Source organism: Protopterus annectens, chromosome 8.part0, assembly GCF_019279795.1.
Source record: "Protopterus annectens isolate FY-2018-M chromosome 8.part0, PAN1.0, whole genome shotgun sequence".
NCBI classification, from domain to species: Eukaryota; Metazoa; Chordata; order Ceratodontiformes; family Protopteridae; genus Protopterus; species Protopterus annectens.
Window position 1 is genome coordinate 1,158,347,176 of NC_056741.1, and position 14,317 is coordinate 1,158,361,492.

A 14,317-nucleotide genomic window follows, 5' to 3' on the forward strand; every position below is an offset into this window, starting at 1 on the left:
CAGCACTTGCGAACTTCTTCTGCTTCGGGCACCGCACGGCAAGAAAGACTGATGTAATGGCATCAGCTGCATGCTTTATACCCCTGATGACCTGATGTCATGGAATAAGGGACAGCAACTGACGCAGGACCCAAGACTTTGTTAATCAGGCTGACTGAGGGCTACCTGCAAGCAGGTAACCCAAATGTAATGACTGCAACAGTGAAACACGAAGAACATCTGCTGACACATAATCTGTCACAGATGATATTATTTAGTAACATTTACTTTGTTACCCCAACCTACATTTTGAAATCAGCATCATCTAAAACACTTACCATTCGGCTCTCTTTCTTAGGTTCCACACTACTGCTGCTCTCACACTCGGACTCTGAAGTGGCAGAATGCTCATCACTTTCACCACTCTTTTTCTGCATGGCATCCTGAAATTCAGTGAGGAAAAGTAGATCAGCAATACAGCATTCGGGCACAAATAAGCCAGAATACATTCTTTACTTTCACGTACAGTGGGGGAGAAATAGAAGTTATGTCCTTACCATAACGTTCCATGTGGAGTGTTCATCTCGCCTTTGTTCTTACACATGGGTTCGGAGCCGATCCTCGGCTCCGTGCCGGCCTCTTGCAAGCTCTGCATCGAGAAGAAGCTCGAGACAATCTAATACCCACAATCCCCCTCTGCCTTTACCTCAGATCTAGTTTGCAAGCAAACCAATCTACAGAATAGCACATTCATGCTTATACACATATGTATAGAAAGAATTTACAGAAAACTATATATATATATCTAAACAGACACATATATATATATATATATATATATATATATATGCCAACTATGTACACAATGTCGTAACAGTAGCAGAATGCTCCTGGCCAGGCATCAAAGAACGTTCTTCCTAAGGGTGGGAGGGTGGGACTGTAAGAACAAAGGCGAGATGAACACTCCACATGGAACGTTATGGTAAGGACATAACTTCTATATGTGATAGTGTTCAATCTCGCCGTTTGTTCTTACACATGGGTAGCGTCCTAGCTCCTTGATCCTGAGGAACTCACGGAGGGCGTTCTTGAGCACAGTGGAACCAAAGGTTGCCCTGTCCCTAGAAACCTTGTCTACTTTATAATGAGAAATAAATGTATGTGGCTTAGACCAAGTAGCAGCCGCACAAATAGCGTCCAGTGGTAGGCGAGCTGCATGAGCCAAAGACGTAGACACTGACCTTGTGGAATGTCCTTTGGGTTTATGTAAAGGGTTGATTAGAAGAATCGAGACATAGATTATACAATCCGTTAACCATTTAGAAAGAGTTCTTTGGTAACTGCAAGTCCTTTCCTGCTATCAGCAAAAGCCACAAAGAGTTGATCTGTTTTTCTGTGATCTTTTGTTCTATCCAAATAAAATCTTAGCTGTCTGTGAACATCCAATTTGTGTAACATATACTCCAGTTTGTTGGAGTGGTTTTGAAGAAAGTGGGTAATTCAATGGACTGATTAATATTGTTAATAGAACACACTTTAGGGAGGAAGGATGAATTGGTTCAAGAGAAACTCTGTCAGAGTGAAAGATCAAATAAGGGTGCTTGATGGAGAGAGCCTGAAGTTCAGATACTCGTCTAGCGGAAGTAATGGCTACCAGAAAGAGAGTTTTCCAGGACAAAAATTTTAATGGACAAGAAGAGGCGGGTTCAAAAGGGGACAACATTAATTTAGATAACAATAAATTCAGACTCCAAGGTGACGTCGGAGATCTGACCGGTGGTTTAATATGAAAAACTCCTTTTAAAAAGGCTTTACAAAGTCTGTGAGCCATAACAGGAGCTCCACATTCTTCAACATGGAAATTCGAAATGGCAGCCAATTGAACTCTTAGAGTAGCAGGAGAAGCACCCTGATGAAATAAGTCCGTTAAGAACTCTAATATCTTATTCAAAGGAGCTATAAAGGGATCCACATGGTGTGTATTTGCCCAGAATACAAATCGCTTCCATTTGCTAGTATATGTTTTAGTAGTGGAAGCTTTATGAAGCCACCAATATATCCTGGACTGCTGGTGACAAAAGATCAGACCTGGCTAAGTTGGGAATTGGAGCAGCCAAGCTGCTAGATGGAGTGACCGGAGCGCGGGATGGGGAACCCCTGATGAGTGAGTCAATAGATCTGGCTCTGGGTCCAGAATCCAGGGTCCCCGAATGCAGTGTATCTTCAGGAAGGGAAACCAAATTTGACGAGGCCAGAATGGAGCAATGAGGATTATCGTCCTGTGTAGGTTCCTGGCTTTCTGGAGAAACTTTGATATTAGAGGAAATGGAGGAAATGCGTACAGGAGTCCCGGGGGCCAATCGTAAACCAGTGCGTCCCTGGGGACTTCCCCTGGAGGGGGTAATAGGGCAAAGTAGCTCCTGCATTTGGCATTCATTGGAGACGCAAACAGGTCGCAGGAAGGCTGGCCCCACGTGCGAAAAATCCTTTTCGCCACTGACTGTTTTAGAGACCACTCGTGCGGTAACAGAATTGCTCTGCTCAGCCTGTCGGCTATGACGTTGGATGACCCCGGGATGTGCGTTGCTATTAGAAAGCGACTCGTGGACTCCGCCCACTGCCAAATTCTCATGGCCTCTCTGCATAGTTGATAGGACTTGGTTCCCCTTGCTTGTTTATGTACCAGACTACAGACATGTTGTCCGTCTGAACTGCAATAGTCCCTAGAGGAAGAAGGGGAGCAAAGTGTTGCAACGCTAGAAACACTGCCCTCAACTCTAGAACATTGATGTGCAGATTGTACTCCAAATTGGTCCATTCGCCTTGGACTGTCTGTCCCTGAAAGATGCCCCCCCACCCTATCAGGGAAGCGTCCATGGTCACCGTAACTGTGGGCGTGGGTAGCACAAACGGCCTCCCCTTGGAAAGGTTGCACGTTTGAAGCCACCAGTTTAGATCTGTTTTGCAAGTCTTTGTTATAAGAATCTCGTGTGTTAGAGGTAGTTGTTGAAACGACCATTGTGCAAACAGTAGCCATTGTAGGACTCTCATGTGCAGCCTTCCCAGGGGAATTGCAATAAGGGAGGCTGACATGAGGCCCAACACCTTTAGTACTAGTTTTGCAGGAGATTTCCTTGACAAGAGTAGAAGACGTATGTGAGTCTGAAGTGATAATATCCTTTCTGGGGGAAGCCTCAGAATCAACTGACGTGTGTTTAACTCTGCTCCTATGAACAAGATATTTTGTGATGGCTGAAGTAAGGATTTTCCGAAGTTTACGGAGATCCCTAGGTGAACACACAGTTGAAGAACAAAGTCTCTGGCCTGCAGTAGTTGACGCCGGATGGTGGCCGAAAGGAGCCAGTCGTCCAGATACGGAAACACCTGGAATCCCTGGCGTCTCAAGTGAGACGCTACCACTGCCATGCATTTGGTGAAGACCCTGGGGCTGAGGTCAGACCAAAGGGCAGGGCTCGAAATTGAAAGTGACTGGCTCCCAGCCGAAGCGCAAATGATCTCTGGATGCCCTGGCCATTTTGATGTGGTAGTATGCATCCTCTAGATCTATTGAGCACATCCACTCGTCCTTCTGTAAGAATGGAAGGATCGATTGAAGCGTGACCATTCGGAACTTTTCTTTCTTGACGAAAGTATTGAGGTAGCTTAGGTCTAGAATGGGCCTCCAGTCCCCTGTTTTCTTTGGAACTAAAAAGAACCTTGAGTAAGTCCCGAATCCTTGCTGGTCCGCTGGGACTGGCTGGATGACTCTTTTTTTCTAGCAGCTTTGCAATTTCTAAAGCCGCTGGCTCTCGCAGATGGGGCGGTACATCTGGGAGTCTTTTCTTTGGGATGGGATGGGATAGGAAGGGTATGTTGTAACCTCTGGTAACCACGCTTTTTACCCACTTGTCTGTAGTTATATTTTGCCAGGCCTGAGGGTATAAAGCTAAGCGACCCCCGACTGCCTCCAGAGCAGGACAGTCGGGCCTCCTCTCAGGAGTGCTGGAAAGGTTTACCAGGGAGTGTTTCCCTGTCACCTTGATGTTGCGGACCCTCTGCCGCCAGGGCGGCGTGTTCCACCTGTGCCCCTCCTCTGCCTCTAGAGGGGGCATCACCCTGTGTGCCTGAAAAAGACCCTTGGGGTTTTCGAAACCACATTTTTCCACCGCGTTGCCCTTTGGGGTACGGTCTGGTTGGGGTGGAAAAACGGACTCCGACAGCAGACAGAGTCTTTCCCTCTTGTTCACACCGGGTAAGGGTCTCCTTTACCTTGGGGCCAAAGAGAGTGGCACCGTCAAATGGGGCGTTTGTAAAGGAAGACTTGAAGGCTTCCGCAAAGGAGCATAGGCGCATCCAGGATTGTCTACGAAGAGCAATCGCTGAAGCTGCTGCCCTACTCGAACCTTCGGCTGCGTAGGAAATCAGCCTCATGGACAAGTTAACAATCGATGTTAGGGTATTAAGTTGCGCTGTCACTTTCTCTGAGACAGCTGCATCTGTAGCACCCTGGAGGGTATCTCCCAACTCTTTGACTAGATCCCTCTGTAGACGTGTAAAATGGGTCAAATAGTTCAGGGACCGCATGGAAAAAGCCGCTGAACTAAAAATGCGCTTCCCGTATCTATCCATCGTCCTAGAGTCTTTATTAGGAGGATGGACAGGCGAAGACTCCGACATCTCCTTTTCGTGGCTGCTGCCACCACCATAGCGTCTACTGGAACTCCTTTTGTAAGGTAGGACTTGTCCTGAGGTGCTGTGATGTATTTGTTAGGTTTCCTTGGAACAGGTTCCACTGTGTCAGGAGCCTCCCACGCCCTTCGAGCAATTAGTTCCATTAATTCGTCGAAGGGCGGAGTGACCCAGGAGGAGGAAGGGCGAGCACCAAATGCCTTCAGCAGAACTGACTCATCCTCAGAAGGGGGAAGGGACTGCCAGTCACCTCTCTGCTTCAGGATCTCCAATATGTCCGAAAAAGAGACATCTTCTGAAGGTGACTTAGGGGACCCCTCTGACTCATCTAAGTCAGTATCAGATGTCAAGGATTCCTGTGGAGAATCCAAGTGTCTCCTCTTACACAATCTCTTCCTAGGGACTTCCTCGTGGGGAGCATCCGAAGAAGCCTCTGAGGAAGAGGGGGCACCCTCCAGGGGTGGCTGAGACACTGGTGCCCGACGCTTGGATGTGGCCGTGGGTGCAGATGAAGACAAAGGCCCTTTATGGGGAGGAGAAACTGCTTCCACTGATGTGGTTGTCTGGGTAGACAACACCTTCCTCATCAGGTCGAACGCTCCCGGGTCCCGCATCGAAGAATCCCCCGGTTCCGAAGAAATGGGAAGAATCCCCGACACAGGCACCGAAGGCATTGACCCCGAGGACGGAGCCGAATTGATCCGCGCCGAGGCCCCGAGGGGGAGAGTCGGAACAGACGCGTCAGTTCGACTCTCGGCCCCGGAACCAAGAACAGACCGTCGGCTCCGAGACTCCGGTACCGGGTCCGACGGAGTCGAGGTGAGGGGAACAGACCGAGAAAAGGATGGTTCTGGACCAGAGGGCTCCACAATCAGTAGATCAGCCTCTTCCGGCTCCAAAGACTGAATCGGTCTCGGAGGAGGAATGGATGGAGATACAGGGAGGCCTTCAAGTTTCGACACCAACTGGGTGGAAACCGAAATAAGTTTGGAGAGGGCCGAATGCTCCAATAACTTCTGCACCACGCGATCCACATCGACATCTGAAAGTTTGGAGGAAGAACGGGTCGAAGGAACCGAAGACGGAGCCGACCTCAATATGGTCGAAGGAGGGAGCTCCATCACCGGTTCCAAGACTCGAGGCTCAGGAACCGATACCAGTTGAACACTCGGCCCCGAAGTCTGTGGAACCGGTGATCTAACCTTTGAAGAAGAGCTCGGAGCCGATGACTTAGGCTCCGACGTCTTCGACTCCTGAGAGGACTTCGATGCCTGGTCAGAAGCATCCAGAGCCTCTTGGAAAGCAGGTTTCAATAGACCTCTGTCCATTAGTTTCCTGCGCCTATCTGTCATGACCCTCCCACTAAAAGAGTGACAGATGGAGCAATCCTCTTGTAAGTGGAGAGGGCCAAGGCAGTAGACGCAGGAACTATGGTTGTCAGTGACCGACATTTTCTGGCCACACTGACAACGCTTGAAACCAGACTTTACCTTCTCAGACATTATAGGGAAGAAAGACAAATCCAGTAAAAACAGTCAAGTCCGATAAAGTTAGTCAAAACCGATGAAATTGTCAAATCCGGTAAAATTTTCCTTAACTAGGTAAAATATGAAGGGTGTAGGCCCCGACAAATTATTTAACCGATAATTAAAGTTAACGGTACCAATAAATTAACGGAACCACAACACAATCACACAGTTAACACTGAAAAATATCAATAGACTAGAATCCTAATAAAATATAACAAAAAAAAGTTATATCTTAGCTTAGAAACTCTCGAGCTAGCTCCCAACGATGCGTATGCAGCAGCGGCAAACTAGATCTGAGGTAAAGGCAGAGGGGGATTGTGGGTATTAGATTGTCTCGAGCTTCTTCTCGATGCAGAGCTTGCAAGAGGCCGGCACGGAGCCGAGGATCGGCTCCGAACCCATGTGTAAGAACAAACGGCGAGATTGAACACTATCACATGAAACAGTTTAAGTGTAAGATGGCGTCATAACAGGAAGCAACAAATAAATAGTGATAATGCATCTGGTGACCGTAAACTGATCTACATCTCCATGTGGGACACCATTCTAAAATGCTCACTAGCAGTAACATAATGTCTAAAGTTCAGGACTAATTTACAACTAGCAGTAATGACTGCATTCCAAGCAGGTCTCTACATCTCCAGTTTATAAAAAGTGCCTTTTAAATTGCACTACTGATAATTAATGATTTTAATACAGGACTGATGTGCACTTTATAAATGTAAGCAGAAAACTAAAAAGCAAATAGGACAGACAAGCTATACAAGCTGTAAGGGAACAGTTTTGAAATTTTCAATTATTCACAAGGATGATAGAAAGAAATTTACAGCTTCCAGCCAAGATTACTGAACAGATAAGAGAAAAAGGCCTAAAAAGAGGGGAAAAAAATCACAAAATCAGATAATGTACAATTGGAAAAACATGGAGTTAGAGACACAGACCTTGAAGACAGTATAGATACAGCAACATAATTTTAAAAAATACCCCTACTGTCTTTTATTTCTGTAATATGTCTGGGAAATAGCATTAAATGAAATGCAAATCTAAGTATGTGGACAAGGACGTAGGAGAAAAGGGAGCAAAAAAAGTGACATCTGTAATTCCTACTCCATTGTCACACAAAGTCCAGCTGTTGTGTTTCAAAACTAGTGCATGAATATGACTGATTTACAGAACCACTTGGATAAGACAGTTAACTACCAGAAAAAAAAAATCACACAAAATGAAATTCTGACGAGAAAGGGTGCAAAGCAAGATGGGCTGCAGTGGCTATGACATCAAATTTGTTTCTGGTAGGATGGGTAAACAGACAAACTGCAGCGGTTCTGTGTCCACTACATTAACATTTTTGTTTTTTTTCTTAGCCATGTTCCGAAAATCAATACTAATGATTTACCTGAAGTTCGTTTTATATGAAATTGTTGCATACTGAATGCATTTCTTTTTGAAGTTGTTCCTCAACTACTGGGACACATATCCAAGAGGTGCATGACAATGCTACCTGTGCAAAAAATTATTGCTATTGTTGCTATCAAAACTATGTCATCAATACACAGAAAAAAATAATGTGTCCAAGTACAGATCCTTGGATGACTTCAGATTAAACATCTATGGGAGAGATCTGGTCTCTGTTTAGCATTCCAAAAGTGCTATTAATTGTGTGGGTTTTCATCAAATTTTTAATGCATCCTATCTAAATCCTAGTTTGCATAGCTTGTTTAGAAACAGACAATGACCTAAGCCCTCAAAAGATCTTTGAGGTCAAATAACTATTCCCCCTGCAATCTGACATGTCTTAATATTAGAATAAATTTAGCTAGTTGCTGAGTAAATTCTAGTAAGGACATTACAGCAATCTCTGAATCTATGCATGTCATAAGTCCATAAGTAGCCTTTATTTACTACAGTGTTTCATTACTTCCTCAGGAAGCGGTTTCTCAAAGATTCTACTAAGGGGACATGAGATGATAGAATGGAAATGTTTTTGGTAAGGGCATGTTTATATTGTTCTGGGAGTCTTTCAGAGAGACTGAAAATGTGCCAACTGCTTTGCTATTCTACAGGTGTTGCGACTAGGGAATGTAGGCTGCAAGAAGCCACAGTTAGGGTTGATTTTTTTTTAAACATTTTTTTCAGTGGTTTCTTTACATCTTTATTTCAGACAAACTTAAAAGTAAAGGCAAAATAAGGGTCCGAAACCAGAGCTTAGATTTGGGTGAGGATTACTATGCCAGGGGTAGTAGGGTTAGTATTGAAGATGAAGTTCTTTTAGAGGTGAATGAAGTTATCCATTTTAATCTCCTGTGCTCCTATTTCTGGGAGTGTCAACACAGGGTACGTCTTTCGTAGGAGTTTCCAAAACAGCTTTGGGGTGGTTGATATAACTACCAGTTTGTTTCTCATACAGTTACTTTTGGTTTCTTTGATCATGAATTTACATAACTGCTTTTGGTCTATAATTACAATAATCAGTTTGCAGGTATAACGGCTTCCACGGTTTCCAAGAGGTCTCTCTCTCTGTTTAAATATCGGTCATACTGGAGGAGTTATTTGGGGACAGCTAGTCCCTTTAATTCTATTGTTTATTGTTGGGTGTACCTTGCTGAGAACTGTTAAGATTTTTGAGTTAATATGTGTGTAGGGCTCTGCCACAGTCTGTTTCTAGGTACAGTATGGACCAGTCTGTTAACTGAAGTTTGTTGTTAAGGTCATCCTTCTTGGACTCGGAGAAAAGTTCTAGTTTGTATTGCAGGCTGTATTACATTGTACTATATTATAAAAATGTATCCAGGGAATCCAGCAATAAAACAACCAACGATCAAAAAAGCAGCTCCCCTGGATGAAACACCACGATCCACAGTATCCAAATCCTTTATTGAACGAAGTACATAAGCAATAGGTTAAGCGCTTTCATCTACTCAACGTAGATTTCTTCAGAACAACTTACATACTCAATACTACACTTTAAATACTTTCTAAAAGCCCGCCAAAAAAACAAATTATCTAATTACCTAACCAATCAAGCATTCATTAAAATTTAAAAGCACAAAACAACAATCTCATTTTTATCATGTAAACTGATGAATAATTATATAATTAAATAAAATTCATTAATATAATACTAAAACCTTCATAAATTTGAATGTGATAAAAATCCTTACTAATAAATATAATATATTCCTATATATTAGATTGATAAAATGTATACATAAAGGACTAACGAACAACATAAATTCATTCATATACCATAATTTAATTTCTTAATAAAGGTTTGGTGGGAATATACTCATTGATGCCTGGTGGACTGGCTGCATTCAGTCTAATCTGCCATTGAATCTCTTTCTCCCCTAGGATAGATTTAATATCACACCCCCTAGGGTTGTTCCTAACTACTTCTAAAATGGCAAATTTGAATGAGTTACAGCCCTCACTCTCTACCAGGTGCCTATATAATGCATTATTCTTGTCCTTCTTCTTAATGCAGTATGTATGGTCATATATTCTATTGCGTAACAGTCTGTCAGTTTTCCCAACATAAAAACTAGGACAAGACATACATTTTCCCAGATATACTATATGTTGGGTCTGACAGTTTCCTTTTTTGAAAAATATTTTGCTTTTAATGTTGTTGTCCAGATGCAAACTGTCAATCTGTAAAATAAATGAGCATTGATTACAGTGTCCACATGGCTTGGTCCCTGTCACACTTTTATTCCCATCATTATAACGATTATTAGTTTTAACCTCAATCATTCTCTTTAAATTCATCCCTGTTTTGTAGACAAAGGTAGGTTTATCTCCTATTTTATCACTAATCCCTTCGTCACAAGTTAGTATATTCCAGTTAGTCTCCAGAATATTTCTGATTTCTCCCACATGTTGTCCATACTGTAATATATAGGCCTTATGATAATTATCTCCTATTTGTTTTTTGTTAACCTGATTGTGTGGTGTAAATTCCCTCCCCAATAAGGGTGGATATTTATTTCCCCATTCATTAGTCACATATTCAGTGACATCCTTAACCATTGATGATGGATAGCCCCTTTGACTAAACAATTGGCCAATAAATTTCATTTCTTCAATCAGGTCATCCTTTCTGGAAGTCATTCTAGCTGCCCTAATACATTGCCCTTTCAGTATGCTTTTTTTCTGCTTATGTGGATGATTATTTGAATATTCTAGATAGGCATTACAGAAAGTGTCTTTCCTGTATATCTTAGACTGGAAAGTAGTTCCATCACTAAAAATGTATGTATCTAAGTAATTGATACCTATCTTACTAGTATTATGTGTAAATTGTAAATAGGAAGTAGTTCCATTAATATATTCTATAAATCGTATCAGATTCTTCTCCTTTCCTGTCCATAAAATAAATAAATCATCCAAATACCTGACATAACAAGCCATTTGCTCCATCCATGGTGTATATAGGATGTATTCCTCCTCCCAATCTAAGAGAACCATATTTGCATAAATGGGGGCACATGCTGCCCCCATAGCGACCCCTGATGTTTGTTTGTAGTACTCTCCTTCAAAAAAAATATAGTTGTTGTCAAGAACCAGGTTCATAAATTCAGATAGGAGGTCTATCTTATCCCAATCTAGTCCACTATGCTTGTTCAGACTGTTAATAAACCTATTCATACCTTCCATCCTAGGTATACATGAAAATAAATCTTTTATATCAATTGTAACAAAAAGTAAATCCATATTCCATAATTCGTGTTTGAACTTCTCAAAAAATTCCCAAGAATCTTTGATTAAATGTGATATCTTCGGATAAATATGTTTTAACCACTGATCAACTACCTTGCCAAAAGGGAAGGTTTTACTACGACTTCCAGAAATAATAGGTCTAAATGGAGGGTAGTTTGGCAACTTCTAACTAACTTGACTACACCTTTGAGCACTTCTAGGGTAACTAACTTTAAGCATTCCCCTGTAATAAGTTAGGGAAGAGTTGCTGAGCTCACCAGTACAGGTGTAGTTCTGAAATTCTAACCACAAAGTATACAGAAATGTCAAACTGATGGATAAGAAATGTATCAAGGCCTAAAGGATCAGTATAATAAAGACTGATTTGAGGTGCTGAAACACTCTATACTACACATCATCCACTACACTAATCCACTATCTAATTATCCACTATACTAATCCACTACAGATCTCAAAAGATGTGACAATGAAAATTAAGAAAATTACAGTTTTCAGGACAGAAGAAATGAACAAAAGTAGTTATTAAATGAAGTACAAGAAAACAGGCAAGACTATCTGGAAAGCTAAGGCCCAAACGGAGGAAGATACAGCACACGCTTATGGATGTCCGAAAGCTAACATCCAGATGTAAATCAAGGAAAATAAAGCACAAACGTACACACTGGATTTTAAACACAACACAATGGAGTGACAGAGGAATCGCATACTAGTTAAGAGGAACAGAATGGAAGGCAGAAATAGTTATAGGACCACTGCTATAAACAACAGGAATCCAAACCTCTAAATACAAATTAATTGATCCTGAATGATCAAAAACACCACACACAAAAATTATTTGTTTTTCTTTTGGCAGGGGTAGGTGTGTGTGTCTCTCTCTCTCTGCAGTCCTAACACTTTTTACTTTTTTTTTTTTGCAGGGGTGGGTGGCTCAAGCTCTCCTGCACTCATAATCCCCTTACTAAAATATCCATATTCAATAACATATTAGAATGGTGCTACTGGAAACTGCCCATCGGATAGTACTGACAAGGGATGTAGGATTGCTTGGCATACAAGATCCTGACTAGATGAGGACTTGTACTTTATGGGGGTTAGATTTTTGGAAGGGTTATGAAGGACAGCTGTATAAACCTATGAACTCCAGTGTCTGGGCTCACTATCTTGGTGAATGTTACCCAGCATGTTTGGTTTCATCCCAACATCATATTGTTAAAGCTTTGGCTGTGCCACGGTGAAATCACATGCGACACTGGCTCCTCTGCATCATACAGAAGATACACTATGTTAAGGAGGATGTCACACAGCAATAGCTATCAACGCTTTATTTTACTTATTTATTTATTTTACATTGTTGACTGGGATAGTCTGACTGAGTAAAGCCCATTTTCAGTAGAAGCCCTGGGAGAAAGGCTCCACAGTTATTAATAATTTTTATAAAATATAAAACCAAAATACTAGTAAACAAAGTATAAAACAGAAATTATACAACGACCCCCCCCCCAATTAATATTCCAAAACGTGCACACTGATTGGTCAGCGTGCACGTTGTAAATCAGACTTATAATAATGGAAAAAGGTCCGGTCGTCCGGACTTTTTCCATTAGTACAAGTCTTTTTTTCTTACAGCAACGGAGAAAGCAAGATCTCTGTTACTTTTTAGAAAGTGTCTCGCTATCTTAAAGGAGTTTAACACAGCAAGACAGCTTTAAAAAAAATCAGCGGAGAAAGAAAGATCTCCGTTGCTTTTTTTAAAGCTGTCGCTATGTTAAACTCCTTTAACATAGCGAGACACTATCTAAAAAGCAACGGAGATCTTGCTTTCTCCGTTGCTTCCACCAACAGCTCTGATGTACTGCACAAGCATATGCATGAGCAGTACATCAGAACTGCCGCAGAATACCGGACAGCTGTGGAAGGGCAGCAAGGAGGCATTACACAATGCCATTACTTAAGAAAACTAAGTATTTTTTTTTTCCTTAAATAATGTCATTGTATAATAGCAATAACCCACTTCTGGGTGTGGGTAATGCTGGATTTACCCACAGTTGTCTTTGTTTGGCCACTCGGGTTTCACCCTGGTGACCAAACCATGCCAACCGTGGGTAAATCCAGCATTACCCACACCTGGGTGTGGGTTATTGTTAAAACATTACATAATCAGTAGAAATAACTAACTATATACAACATATATTTAACAAGTTTATAAGCATGCAGAAATACCTAGAAGATGAGGACAAAGTAATAGTCAGAAAAGGTACATGGAAGGGAAAGAATTAAATGGATTTCAAAATAGCAGGGGAAGAAAGAAAAAGCGAGAAATGAAAGTTAAACAGATAAGTGGGAGTAGAGAGAGAGAGAGAGAGAGAGAGAGAGAGAGAGAGAGAGAGAGAGAGAGAGAGGAAAAGGCTATTCGACTAAAGAAAAGGAAAAACTGTAAATTACAGTGTAGGAAGTCATGAGACAGTAGCAAAAGACAGCACAGAGTAAAGGTAGAAGAGAAAATTAGTATACTAAATGAAGTCTATGGAATAACAAAGATAATGTATGTTGAGAGTTAAAGGAAAAAGTGGATGTGTACAGTGTCACACACAAGGAATTTGCCTTTGTATTTAAGTATACCTGTCAATTGTCTAGATTTTTGCAAAATGTCCAGATTTTTTGCCTGAAATTTCAGCTTTGTTCCTTATAGAATTTGCAGTTTTCTGGCAAATCACTGAGGATGGAAGTCAATAAATAATGACAATTTTAGTTTCAGACTTCACATCCTTCAGAAAATGCATACTATCACAAAACCTTTTACTCTATTATCTTTCTAAGTTTATAAGAGCAATATTTAAAATCTGTCCCTATTTTTGGGTTTTTGTCCCCCCATTATTTTGGCTTTGTCCAGATTTCTTAAGAAGTTGAGAGGTATGTTTGTTTAGTGCTGATGTACCTCCTTTCCAAATATATGTGAGCTTCAGAAAGCAAAATCCATGAATGTTGCTTTGATGTCCTCAGTAAAAGCTGTCACTCTAAGCTCCATCAGCTGCTTAATAACAAACAGGTTACTCACACTGGAGAAAGTAATGGACAGTAGTTTGTATATCTTTTAATGGCCCATCTGGCAATCCCTTCAGCATATGGTGCAGTTCTTTGGCACATTCCCACTGAAAAGGTAACAAACATTCCCACCAAAAAGGTACCATATTTACTGTGTAATTTATCTCCTGAAAGAGTAGTGCAACAAAAACACATAAATGCATACTTCTGAATTTGCTCAGCATGCTCCATTTGTTATCTAGAGATGGGATACAGTTCTGTGGGAGTCTCTTTTTTGGCCACTGCTCATAAAATTTTTAATGGGCATAAGAGGTTCATCCCAAAGACAATTCACTGGAAGGTTGGAAAATAGAGTTGGT

At 41.5% G+C, this 14,317-nt stretch overlaps 1 long non-coding RNA gene across 1 annotated transcript in view; it reads right to left on the bottom strand.

Annotated features, from left to right (window-relative positions):
- Positions 1 to 317: 317 nt before the first annotated feature.
- Positions 318 to 14,317, bottom strand: part of LOC122809283 — a 138,585-nt gene continuing 124,585 nt past the window's right edge. Inside the window, exon 3 of the long non-coding RNA XR_006365887.1 lies at positions 318 to 422. This is a non-coding gene — a long non-coding RNA (uncharacterized LOC122809283). The remainder of the gene's footprint in view (positions 423 to 14,317) is intronic.